This window comes from Parasteatoda tepidariorum, chromosome 12 (assembly GCF_982258835.1).
Source record: "Parasteatoda tepidariorum strain Cologne lab strain chromosome 12, Ptep-v5.0, whole genome shotgun sequence".
NCBI lineage: Eukaryota > Metazoa > Arthropoda > Arachnida > Araneae > Theridiidae > Parasteatoda > Parasteatoda tepidariorum.
In genome coordinates, this window is record NC_141766.1 from 36,703,759 (window position 1) to 36,718,360 (window position 14,602).

General features: G+C 26.3%; 1 protein-coding gene across 3 annotated transcripts in view; it reads left to right on the top strand.

Annotated features, from left to right (window-relative positions):
- LOC107455118 (complexin) overlaps nt 1-14,602 on the top strand; it is a 281,189-nt gene that overhangs the window by 153,120 nt on the left and 113,467 nt on the right. The window contains exon 1 of one of the 3 annotated variants that reach the window (XM_043041064.3): nt 300-1,253. The exons of the other annotated variants lie outside the window; for them this stretch is intronic. The gene's annotated coding sequence lies outside the window, so the exon portion shown is untranslated. Of the gene's footprint in view, nt 1-299; nt 1,254-14,602 lie in introns of those variants that run through there. 3 annotated transcript variants of the gene reach the window in all.

The following is a 14,602-nucleotide window of genomic DNA, read 5'->3' on the forward strand; positions in this document are numbered from 1 at the left end:
CTATAAATTTAACTGTCGGACATAAAACCTAATTTAAAATTATTAATTATAAAACGATGAAAAATCCTCATTCCTCTAATTAACCTTTTGGTGTTCCATGTTGTAGCATCATCTGTGGTCCGCGTGTTCTACCAGCCATAAGCAAAAGATTAAATATTTTAAAAATAGACTTCTACAGGTTAAAACGTTAACAATTATCTTAATTTTATTTATTAAGTCAGGATTCCACCGAAAAAAGGAAGATTACTCTGGGCTCCGTAGCCGAAAAAAATTAGGCACCGCTGCCTTAAAAGATTTTTTTTTTTTTTTTTTTTTTTTTTTTTTTGTATTTCCGATGCCACAGAAGAAAATCAAAAAATATTTTTAAAAAAAACACTTTTTTATCGATAAGCAGACTAAAAGTGTTTCAAATATTAAACACATTTTTGGAATATAATTCAAGTCACTTTTAAAATGTTAAGCCAAACAACTAAATTTTTAAGCCAAATAACTAAACTTTTAAGCCAATAAGCAAAACTAAATGTGCTATTAATTTTTTTTTATTATTATTATATTTTTTTTGTAATTGGATAAAAAAAAATTTAACAAAATTTTTTTAGTTAAATAACAAAATTTATTTTTTCCTTCCTTAAACATTTTAAACCAGTCGAAATTTTTTTAAATGAATGTAAAAAAAGGAAGAAAAAAAAGCTGCCCAGTGTTAGAAAGGAACTAAGCAATTAAATTGTAAAAAGATTGGAGTAATTCAGCGTCATTTGTTTACCGTTGCACAACGACATGACATCATTATTTCAGTGTCCGTTGTTTCTTTGAAGTTGATTTCATAATTATAAACATAATTATATTCAACTCACAGATTCTTCTTTACGAACGATACCAGCAGGTTTCAAGAAATAAAAAACAAAAACAGAATACACTTAACTTCGAGAAAGCACTGTTGAAATCGACAGGAAACTGTCTGAAAACACAAGAAAATGTTAATGTTTCCAAAACAGTGAAGTAAGGCGTTGTTGTCATTTTTTCATAGGTCAAAACGTGTTTAAGGTTGACTAAGATGATAAGATATGAATGAAAAGTGAATTTTTGTGGCATGTGATACTTACGCGATCGGATGAATCTATTTATGAGTCCTAGAGTCAGCGTGCGGTGTTAATTGTAATCAAAAAGTGCGTCACTAATGTAACAGGTGTTAATTTTACTGGTGTGTCTTCCTTCAAGGTCACTATCTTCCGTTCTTTCCTACTTAGGTTTTGGTAAGTTGTTTTACGTTTCAGTAGCTGTTTCACTGTTTTAGTTGTAAGTTAAATTGCCTCATTTCAAAAAAGTGTTAGAATTCAGATGCTTTTACATCTAATGTACTTATAACTAATTGCAAATAGAAAACGTATGTAATAAGTCAGTAATGTTTAAACAATTACTTATATTAGTATACTGAAATACATTAGTGATATTAAAATAATTGAAATTTAACAGTATATCAAAGAGAATGGTAAAACTTAATATTTATTATTATTAAATGATATTAAGAACAATCAAATTAATAATAGTAACATTATTAATAATAAATAACTATAAATGTAATAAGGAATAAGTTGCTAAATTTTTATATTTGGAAAATGCGTAAAAATTCTAATACAAAATTTACAATAAAAATGCTTATAATGATAATGGCAAATATAAAATGGCTATGCTGAATAGTTAATATTTAAACAATTACTTCTATTAGAATGTTGAAAATGAATTAGTGATATTAAAATAATGAGTGAAAGTTCTACTTAACATTACCTATATTAAAGAAATGCAAAATCGTATAATTAATGTTGTTAAATTATATTACTTGCTGTGATATTACTAATTTATAATGTTATCAATTTTGTAGTGATATTATAATCAATTATAAAATTATTAAAAACATATTAAATAGAAAAATGCTAAAATAGCAATATAAAGAATAAAATTTCTAAAATTAACACTAAAAATAATAAATTTTGCGAAAATTACATTATAAATAACAGAAAAAAATATCGAAGAGCTTTGGTGAAGATTTTGGTAAATTTAACGATAAATTATGGTTTTATAATATGTGTTAAAATTTAGTGAATCAGGTAAAATTTTTCGTGAATTTATCATGATACCTTAGAGCAGGACATAAAAATCATTTATTAGGTTAAATTTATTTTCAGTTTTAGATTTTTTGCTATATACATGTAATTTAATAAGAGCTATAATCTTGAAAACCAGAATTTCCGGGAAAATCGTTAGCATATGAACGGAAAAATTACAAAATGACTGGTTTAAAAAGGTTTATTTTGGTTTTATTAACAAAAATTGTGCTATTTTTGTTAGCTAGAAATATCATTACAATACAGCACTGTTATTTTACCAGCTTTTTTTTTCTTTGTGCAAAGAAAAAGTAAAACTAAGCAATTATCTCTCAGTGTTATTAAAATCAAGTCTAACGGAAATTGAGTCAAATTAGCTCTAATTAGATCCATTTATGTGTATAAATTTGCATAGAAGTAAACTAATTAAAATATTTGAATTAAAAAATAGCTTGATCGAAACTTTTTTAAGCTTCGATAAATATGATGGCTAGACATCGAATTAAAATCTGATCAAATTAGATCTAATTTAAAAACATAATTTTTTTTTCTTTATGTAAAAAAATTCCAAAATAATGGGTAAAAATTTATCAAGTACATAAAAATCGAAAATCATATCTTGTTCTAAATAAAACTTCATTAAATTTTTTTAAATATTTTTATCTTGGATATTAATATAAAAAGAAAACTTTTTCTTTAACAAAAGCATCCCATTTAAAGAAATAAATAAACGGAAAAAAAATTCATCGGCAGGCTTTTTATTACACCTTTTACTAAAAAATTTAAAAGGAAAATGCAAATTAGGTTTTCTTTTTGGTCGGAGAGCTTTGAAAAATAATGATTTCGCTTTATCGAGAATAAAAATTCTCACGTGTTCTTTTTGATTTTCGACATTCATTAAAACTGCATTGGAATGAATCAATACTCCAGCAAGAAACGTTTGTTAACAAGACATATTCAACTTAAAATACAGTGGTATTTCAATTATTTTTGAATACACTCTAATTCCAAGCAGAATCTGAAATATTGAATTCGTCATATTTGGAAAAACTATTTTAAGGACATTAAAATAAATTCGATGGTAGATCCGAAATCAAGCGAACAAATAAAATAAATTAATTAAATTCGCTTCTCACAATGGGATTATAATAGTTTCATCAACTAGCATTTTTGATAACTTTCATTATTTTTTCTCATTTTTGCAGAGACATCATTAAAACTGGTTTTAAGAATACTATCCCTGCCTGTTTCGTTAATCCATTCTAGTTAAATTTATAGTTGGGTGTTAACACCTGCTCACTTTATGTTAAGAATAAACCTTAAAATTTCTACTAAAAAATTTTTAAGCATTTTTAATTAACGAATCCATATGATAAAATTATTTTACAATACCAAACACATTTCTATCAATTATAATTTTAAAAAAAGAACCACATAATAGTGAATTCTGCTATGAGTTCTCTAATTAAATTGCCCTTTCTCTTTTTTATTAAAGCACTGTTCACGGTTTTATAGTTCTCAAATATTTACAGAACACATTGGAGAAATTTTTCTGATTAAGGTATCTGACTAGAGTTTTTGTATTGCCGTTTTTGCACTTTTGTACATAAGCTTTTTAAATATCTTTAATTTTTGTTCCTCAATTTTGAGAACAGAATTTTTAGTTGTTTTTTCGCTTGCTGGCAGACGAAACAGAATAGTAATTGGATAACTACAAGTGATGTCATCGTGACGTTTGTCGATTTAGGAGCCAATCAGGTTCGACACACACATGATGTCGCATACAGGCATCTAATTAAATCTGATTTAAATCATATAGATTGGCAAAATTACTTAACTTCTTCTCGAATGGCAAGTATTCAAATACATTCTTTAAGTGCATTTTCAGAAAATTGTTGATTTTAAGAAAATCTCATTACGCTAACACACATCGCAAAAAAAGTTAATTGTAAAATTCTTTGAAACTTTGTAAGTAGATTTTGCATATTGCTAGCTTAGTTTTGAACTAAACTCTTCTATTTAAACTAAACTGTAAGATCTAAATGTGAATATAGTATTTTTATCATGCTTTAAGTAAGAATGCTTGGAATTTTTCTTTAAGAAATCAAAACTGAACATTATTATTCAGTTCTATTTCATTGTATATTTGAAATTTTTTTAAGATTTTAGTTCAAAACCCAGGTAATTATAATATTGATCTAAAAAAATTATTTTTATTACTCTGCATTACAATTTGTTGCTGATCTGTTATCGTGACATAAAAATTGTGTAGAGTTTATGTTCGAATTTACCTTCATTTAGAAAAAATTCTAAAGTTTACTTTAGATTTATAATGTTAACCAAAATAAAATTAAAATTTTAATTTAGGCTATTTTCAAAACAAATTGCGCAAACACTGTCTTAAATAATTTCTTTAACACTGCTTATTTCATTCGTACTCATACATTATTTATGAAAAAATGATATAACGTTCATTTCTTCGTTTATAAATTATTTTTAACTTTATGCAATTATGAGCGAAACTTTCATGTGCACTTTGCTCAGGTTACAGAAATTGTTTCAATCAAATTTTGCATTTTTGACCTAAAAGATCAAGTTTTACTTTCGAACAAAACATATTTTTCCTCATCAACTTGTTTACATTTCAGTTCTATTTTGCTCATCAAGGTTTAAAAATGCAAAGTAAGCATAAACTAAATATTAACATAAACAAATATTAACATATAACAAAGTAAGCATAAACTAAATTGTGCAAACACTGTCTTAAATAATATCTATAGCACTGCTTATTTCATTCGTACTCACATATTATTTATGAAAAAGTAATATAACGTTAATTTCTTCGTTTATAAATTATTGTTAACTTTATACAATTATGAGCGAAACTTTCATGTGCACTTTGCTTTGGTTACAGAAATTTTTTCAATCAAGTTTTGCATTTTTGACCTAAAAGATCAAATTTAACCAAACATATTTTTCCTCATCAACTTGTCTATATTTCAGTTCTATTTAGCTCATCAAGGTTAGTAATGTAAACTAAACATAAACTAAATAAAATTATAATATAAAACAGTTATGCACATTTTACTTACGTTTCCAAAAAGACTCATAATGATTGAAAATGTATTTCAAATAGATAAAATAGTTCAGACGAAGGAAAACTGAGTCGCCATCGAATTTTTTTAATGAAAAAAATTTAGAAATATAATTATATGTGACATAAAAATAAAACTTAAATTTCGTTTCTCTTCTACCTAACAAAATATAGCTCATAATTCCTGTTCGAGAAAATTTATTTTGAATTTCATTCCATGTCTTACTTCCCTTCTTTTGGGAACCTGTCCGGACTATGGCGACTCAATCGTTCTATTTTGACCCCAATGCTTCCCGGAATATAAATGTCAAAATAAATTTTTTCAAAATTTTCGTACTGTAGAATAATTATTTTTCTAATTTTAAAAAAATCTGGTTAATAAAAGTAAAACATTTAAAGCATTCAGCTAGTAATTTGCCGGAAATTCTTGTTTTGAAAACTATAGTTTTTATTACCACATATTGAGCAAATAATACGAAATTAAAAGTTATATTTTACCATATAAAAGGTTTTTATGCCATGCTCTCAAGTATCAGGATAAAATTAAAAAACAAAATTACAAAATTTAAAATATTAGTGAAGTTCTTCTATAAAAACTACCGAGCTTTTTGGTGTTCCCATAGAGCCAGAAACAAGGTAAATTTTGCTATTTCTAGGTAGACTTGACTATACTTTTTTTCCTCTGTGTAATAAGAAATTATTAACTTTTTAACTAAAGATTTATTTTCGATTATTTTGTGCAATTTGTTATTTAATATTAAAAAAATTAAACTTGCAAAATAAATTTAAAATTTAAGATGATATCTATGCGAAAATGGTTTATTTGCTAAAAAAATACTGTGTTTAATTAAAAAAATACGTTAAAATTCTTTGTAAGGCATATGAAAATAATTATCAAAGTTTAGAAGTTTAAAATGTTTCTTAATCATAGTTGGGATATATTTTACTGTGAAGACTGTAATAACAATCTGAACAATCAAAACTAAATAATTTAACTTTTAATATCTTTTCGAAAAGTATTCAAACCTCAAAACAAATGTATCAACAAATAATATTATCAAAAATATCTTAATAATGATTGTTAGAATTTTTTCCCTTTCTTTCTCTTTTTTCAAAATATTATTTATAAAAACACTTCTGCAGAGAACTTATGTCTAATAACGATAATTATCCAATTATAAGCAAAAACGTTATATAATTCGCATAGTTAAGAAATGAAGAGCTTTGCAAAAACATATTCCTCTTGTTCATGAAATGTGCGACTTTATAGATTTATTTTTTTTTAGACTTTTAGCATATCTGCGTAGGAGAATATTCTTCAGTTATGAATGTCGATATACTTGCTGAAAATGTAGCATACTTGCAAATACTGAAAATGTAGATATATTTGCCAAACTACGTGAAAATCTATCTTTTAAGCCAACTGCTGTGTAATTTTCTATTCATTTTCAAAATCAAATTAATGGAAGTAAAGCTCAAAATTTTACTTTATATGTCTGAGTATTTTATATAAATATACGTACACTGCAGAACTCGATTACAGTATAAAGTATAGTTGGCATCATCCAAAAAATTATTTTGCAGTAAAATATCATACCGTAATTTTTTAAAGTAATATTTATTTAATTAGAGTGATTCTGTGATTTTACGGAAATTATTACTGTAAAAATCGCGGTACATCAAATTTTACCGGTAATTTGATTATAATGATAATTTTACCGTTAATTGATCAGTAATGATAATTTTATCGTAAATTGGGAACTTTTTACAGTGTACACTGAAAAAAAAGTGTTGTAAAAAATTCCAGAATACTGTAAAATTTACTTGTTTCTGGTTCTACACCAAAAAGCTCGGCAATTTTTGTCGAAGTACTTAAAGGAAACTGCAAAATTAGCTACTAATATAGTTTCATAATATGTAATAAAAATTTTAAATGAGGTAAAATATGATAAGTTTGTTCTGATAACTTAAGGTATGGAATAAAAACCATTTATTCGGTTAAGTTTACATTTCAGTTCTGTATTTTTTACTAAATGTGTGGCAAAAATAACTGTAATTTTAAAAAGTAGAATTTCTTGTAAACCATTATCATATGAAAGGAAAAATCACCAAATGAATGGTTTTCTATATTTTTGCTTATTAACCAGTATTATGATTTTTTTTTTACCGAAAATGTCTTTTTTTAAGCAGTACTGTTTTTCCAGAATATTTTTCTACATGTAGAATAGCTATAAAGTATTAAAATGGATAAAAGAAATTTCCTTAGTGGATAAATTGTTTTCATAAAGTAATACATGAACATAACCTTTACTAATGAAAACATTATTTTAATGAAATTGATACGGTCCATCAACACATTTTTAACAATATTTTGTAGTCTCAAAACAACTAAATTGGAAAATGAAAAAATTATAATTTAGTAAGTAAACTAGTTTATTAGTCTTCAATTTTTAAAGAATGAGAAATTCTTTCTTATCATAAAGAACGCACTTTTATTTTTAGAAAGATTCGCTGTCATTTTTATTTGTCATAGCAGATTAAGAATAATAAATAAGATAAAACATTCCTACTTTTTTTAATTCTTATACCGCATTAGGTAGTGATATGTTTTTTTTTTCTTTGGAGAATAATATTTTTCTAGTTTGTTAAAAATGTCAAATACTTAGCATACTTTCCCAAAACATGATGTGATATTTTATTATTAACATTTATGCTTTTATTATATTTCTTTTATCCTGTCTTAAAAGCATCTTAGAAAATGTAACTTTGAATAAGCTTCTCTTTTTTAACATATTTCTTTAAAGAAGAAAACTTTGCTGCCGGCTTAATACTTGTATTTAAATATATAATATTTTATGCTTAATATTTGTATTTGATATCAAACTTGATATAACATTTTACTTAATATTTACTTGACTTAATATAATACTTTACTTAATATTTATATTTGAGGTATTTTTAAATAATATAAAATGCATGAATTTTATTCATCATGGCATTTTCTCAATTTACAATTATTCTCAAATATCAAATATAATTCCAGAAAATTTATAATTTATATATTTAATTTAAAACATTAATAAAGTACAAAAGCGGTAAACTAACTAAAGTCGAAGATATATTTTGATTTACTTCTTGAAACGTTTCACATTTCTGCAACAATAAAAACCTTATATTTACATTTCTGAAAGGCATAAAATCATCACATATACGTTTTATTTACATTAAATTGCTGTTTCGTGGAAAAAGATCATGCTGCCACATATTTATTAAATAGAAAACTTGTTTTTATGGAGCAAAAAGTCAAAAATATGTTTAAAAATATGCCAGAAATTTAATATATATCAAATCTTAGTTTACATTTCATTTACGAATGTTCTTTTTTTCATTACACAACCTAATCCATAGTTCATTTACTAGAAATCGAACATTGGCACATGGCGCACGATTACTAGCTTCTGTTACAGACTGATGCATTCTAGCAACAACGTTTAAACGTAAATACTAAACACAATTATATGAGTAAATCATTATTTAATATGTTTCCACTGTAGTTTCTAATGTAGTCCGCATCATATTCCATGAATTGATATCTGAATGCCACATTCCTTATAATACTTTGCTTTTCGAGATAGTTCTCTTTCTCTAGAACCCGTCGGCCTTATTTTATCTCCACTGAGAGAAAAAGTATGGTCAAAACTACAAGAATATGGTAAAATTTACCATGTTTCTGGGTCTATGGGAACACCAAAAAGAGCTTTTTTATCGAAGAGCTTTAGCAAAGATGATTATTGGTGGATTATTGGAAAAATGATTTAAATCTTCGTAAATTTATCCTATTACGTTAGAGCACTTCCTAAAAAGCAATTTATTTGGTTTAACTTACTTCTTATTTTTGTTTTTCTAATTATAAGGTAAAAAGAACTAAAATTTTGGAAACCAGAAGTTTCAGTAAACCATTACCATATGAAAAAAAATATTTGTAAGCATTTGTATTTCATACAATACAAAAAATTTTCCACAAATATTAAATAAAATAATAAATAATTATTACAAATTATGTTTACCTGAAATTAAATTTGAACGAAAGAATTTCATAATTGTGTGTAATGACTCTAGAAATATGTTACGAGTACATACGCAGAAAAAACAAATTTAACATTACGCAGTTCAAACTTTGAGCTGTTGTCCTGATTAAAATATTGGGTAAATTTTTTTAGAATATGGTTACTATTTTAAAGGTCTGAAAACCAAATACAACGAAAAAAAGGTATCTGGTTAAATATTGAAAGCATGACGATAGTCACTAAAGTTTTTAAGTGCATTATTTAACAAACGCCACTTGGGGATTTTTTGTGAATCAAAATTTGGAAAAATATGATAAACATTTGAAATTCGTTTTGCTGTATGCTAATTTTGTTTTTTTAAAAAGTTTACCATTTTAAAAATGTGAAAATAAATAAATAAATATTACTTCCTGAAGTCTCGAATGAAAAATATTTGCTTATAAGATAGGATGAAGTTAACAAGAAATAGTATATATTTGAAAAACTCTGACTTACTGCACCTATCTCAATTTACATAAGACAAGCAACAAAGCAAGTATTGTATTTTTGATGCGTCATCCATAAATGCATGTATTTGCGGTGAAAAATATTCAAAACCGTAGAATAAAGTGATCCATTTTTCAGCAAAATAAGTCTTTTAAGGAGAATATTTCTTCGTTATTTATTTTTGTAGAAATGTATAAGCATGAGACAAAATTTGCATTAAATCTCTGTTTTTAAGGCAGTTAAGGTTTAAGTTTTTTCTTGAAAAGCATTTGAAACTTCTCATTATTATGACTGGATCGAAAGCTAATGCTTATACTATTTCTCTTTCTATAAAAGATAAAGGTTTATGTCCAAGTAAAAAATAAATATTTAAAATCTTTGGTTTAAATAAAATAATTTATTTAATGATTTAATTAATTTCCGAACAATTTGTTAAAGTGACTTGAGTAATTTTTTCTTTTACTTGTGAATTTTAGCAATGGTAACTACGAAAAGCTCATAGAGATTAAATTAGCAACTATAACTGAAATTAATATTGACATATAATTTTTTTTCAAACTAGGTAGCAAATGCAAAGGTTTTAAAACTGGAAATATATTTTAAAAAAAAGTTGAATTTAAAACTTTCATTTCTTAAGAACTAGTCGAACGAATTCATCAAATTTTAAGTTTTGTCATTTAAAATTACATATTTTAAAATTATCTAAAAATTCGGTTACCTCAAAATACAAACAGATCATTATGATAAATATTGTAAATATGAGGAACAATAATTATAGAAACTTATTATTTACGTTGAATTATTTTTAGATAAATGAGTTTTATAGCTGCATGCAAATTCGTCAAAATAAGCAAAAGGTTAAACCGTAAAAAATTCCAAATCAAATTACAGTAAAAAGTACCGACACTCAGGAGTACTTTTTATCGTAAAATCTATTTTTACAGTAAAGTTTTATGGAACAAAAATTCTGATGCATCATTATGTTAATTATCACTGAATCACTGTAATTAAATAAATATCACAATAAAAATTACGGTATTAGATTTTACGGTAAAAATGGATTTCATGATAAAATAAATTTTACAAATGATGCACTCGAGTTTCAGTGATTTTACCGTAATTTGATCCAGAATTTTTTACATTGTACTTTAACAATGAAAGGGGGAAACTTTCAACCAGTCCCTGAGTAAACTATAGGGACCATATTTTGCGCACTATTCTCATATTTTGAGATTCAGAAATCCAAAACCGTCGAAAAAAATGTATTTTTATCCGAGAAATTACATTTTTCTGTCTAATTTCGTAACTTCAAATATCGGCAACTAACATAAATTGCCATATCTAAAATCAAACCCTCGTACTGCTAAGTTAGCGTCTAAGTACATGATAGTTTAATCATTAGATCAAAAGTTAAGGTATTTCTTTTTCATTTTTTCATTTTTAATTATTTGTACGAAACATGATAAAACAGAAACTAAATTCATCATTTTTGTAGTGTCCAAAATTGCAGAATATAGAAACAAGACGAACAAAAAATTTTTTCGTCTTTCTTAATTTGTCTTAGAGCACAATTTAGAATTATAAATCTTAAATAATAATTCATGATTCGAAATTTTCTTTGAATTAATTTTTTATTATAAGAAAGATTGCAGATATAAAGAAAAAAATTGAATCCAAGAAGAAACAGAGTTATAAACTATTTTACTATTCCTGATCGTAGTAATAATAATAACGATAACAAATATTTCCCACTAGAGAAACGCTAAGTGTCGTAATAGAACAAAGGAGATTGTAGGCGCCTGTTTTAAAACCGATTCTATAGGAAAACTCATATAAAACTTTTGGAAAGTAATTGTGCAAGCTCATAAAGAACATTCTTGGTTGTTTTTTAGTTTTTTAGTTACATAAAATATACGAGTATAACATCCGAATTTTTAAGCACACATTCTTTAGTCATCAAACTTTTAGAAGCAAAACTGTCAATTGATCTATATTCTGTTATTTCAAAGAAATATTTCGTTAAGATATCTCGTGACTTTTCATTATACTGCTTCCTAACTCGTGTATCATATCTCTACATTCTTTATTACCATTATTTTTATCTGATTTTAAAAAGTGTAACACAACTTTAAACTACGTTGCAATGAGTAGTATTGTCGCACGAGAATTAGGTTTTCCAGATTCTGACAGATCACTGTAAAAAATAGATACTCAAATTTCACGAAATTTCTTCATTTTTGACGAAAGCGCTTCTTGGCATGCATTTGGCATACATACTGAGCGAACATTTTGTCTAAGTGACGAAATAAGTATCCTCACTCTTTCGAGGAAACGAATTTCGTCAGGAGTACAGTAACATTTCGTCATTCTAGTTTCATGCTTCTAGTCTTCATTCTTGTTTCGTTATTGTTGTTAAAAATCTCCCACTATGCACTGAGATGATGTTCCGTAATACATTTAATAATCATTTTTGAAATACATTTAAAAGTTCGCACTTCGACACAAATCGCATGATTTCGTGACGAAATGATTCTTAAAATTGAAGAAATACGGCTCAAGAATGGCTAAATCATCAAAAGAGAGAGTCTTACTTTTGAGAGTGAAAGATTATTCATGCGCCTTCTATTTAATATTGTATTGTCTAAACAACTGCGCAATTTCTATGCAGCATTAAGCCTGATGCTTTTAACGAAATTCATACCCTTAAAAAAGGCTCAGGGGATGGAGTGTTCACCTTCCAATGAGGTGAACCGGGTTCGAATCCCAGCAACGGCTGGTCAATACTAATAATTTTCCTAATACTAATAATTCAATACTTAATACTAATTAATTATAATACTTAATACTAATAGTAATACTTAATTAATACTTAATTAATTAATACTTAATACTAATTAATTCAATACTTAATTTTAATACTAATAATTCAATAATTATAATTTTCCGCTTCCGCTTTGAACCGAAAACAGTGTTGACGTAAAATATCCTCAATGGTAGATGGATCATGAGTTAGAGTCCCTTTGCCGTCAGGCTAACTTCCGGAGGTTTTCGTGGTTTTCTTCCCCATGTAACGCAAATGCAGGTTAGTTCCATCAAAAATTCCTCCACGAAGGCAAATTTGTCCCAATAGTTGGTCCAAGAGTTACCTTGTCTTCTGGTTTGGATTCAGAATTGCAAGGCTACGGAGTTGAACATTAATAGTTGTAAACCCAAAAAAGTTGGGTCAGCTGTTCGACGACGGTTATAAAGTAAAATATAATATAATTTTAAAAAGCCGTACTGGCTCAGAGGATTGAGTGTTCGACTGCCAATGAGGTATCCCAGGTTCGAATCTGCTCCCCGCTCTCATCGACCACAAGGATGAAGTAAATTCATGGTAGGCGGATCATGGGCTAGAATCGTAGTCTGGTTAACGGTGGGTGATTTTCTTGGTTTGTAACGTGTGTTTAATAGCAGCAACGCGGTTTGTTGCTCCATGTAACACAAATGAGGATTAGTTCCATCAAAAAATTCCTCCAACTTCTTGAATCAAGCACGAATTAGGTCATACCGATGCTTGATCCAAGAAACGCCTTGTCTTTTGGGTTGGGTTTAAAATTGCAAGGCAATGGAGTTGAACATTGATAGTCGTAAACTCAGAATCGGGTCGGTTGTTTAAAGACGGTAATAAAATAAAATAATTTTGAGAACATGAATTTCTTTAAAATCGTTAAAATATGAACGAAAAAAATATGAAATGAACAGTTTAAATGCCGTATACTTTGGTTCTTAATACCTAAATTATATATATTTTTTCACCAGGAATGTCATCACGATGCGGTACGATAATTTTTCTAGAATTGTGTTTTCCCCGAGCAATCGCTTTCAAAATTCAATTTGAATTACTTAAATTTAAAAGTTATTTTAAAAGATTGAAATACAGAATACAATTGAGATTAATATTTACGTTTCCTTCCAAACTAAATTTTCTAAATAATTTAATTTCTTCTTTCCCAATATGTATATAGATATATTCAAACCTAATAAATATCGGAGCAATATATTCTATTTGAAATATAATCTCAAAAGAAATAGAAATTTTTTTTTTCTGAATCAAAGTATACAATCCCAACAGATTCTATTTATTTTAAAAATAAGTCAGTAAATGAAAACATAATATTATATTAATATGGAATAAATGTTAAATAAGCATTTTGTTTTACAATAAAAGAAAATATTTTCTTTTCTTCCGAGAATAGAAAGGTTTAAAATATTTTTAAAAGTTACTAAAATGATGCGATGGCTATTTTTCGAAATTTAATTTAAATTATTATGTTCTCAATAGAAAAGAATAGTCTTTCTTAATAAATTGAAAATTTGTTATCTCTAATGCATGAAATAAACATTGATTATTATTTTATTGCTGGATTATTTTTAAAGATTTTCGTGATTTTTTCGGTAGATCAGAAGGAAAACAATCGTTATATAAATATAAAACAAAATTTTCTACTCCCTAGCTTTTCTGCTACAGAACACTTTATTTGGTTCATAAGAGAAAAATTAATTAAAGAATGCTTTCACGAAAGTTTTGTATTTTTACATTTTTCATTTTACTCCTGTAAACTGTTTACTATGATGATGAGTTAGTTTGGAGGTAAAAATTCTAATTATAGATTACATCATGCATTATTTTAATTTTCAATTTTCCAATCAAAATTTGTTTGTTTTTCAAATCTAAAATAAATAAAAATTTTGGAGTAAATATTGCTTTGAAATGCGCTCAGTTATAAATTATCATTATTTATTTTTTAGATACTTGTAACAATCATCTTAAATTAAATTGTTTCTGCAACATTGACAAATCCTGAAAATCC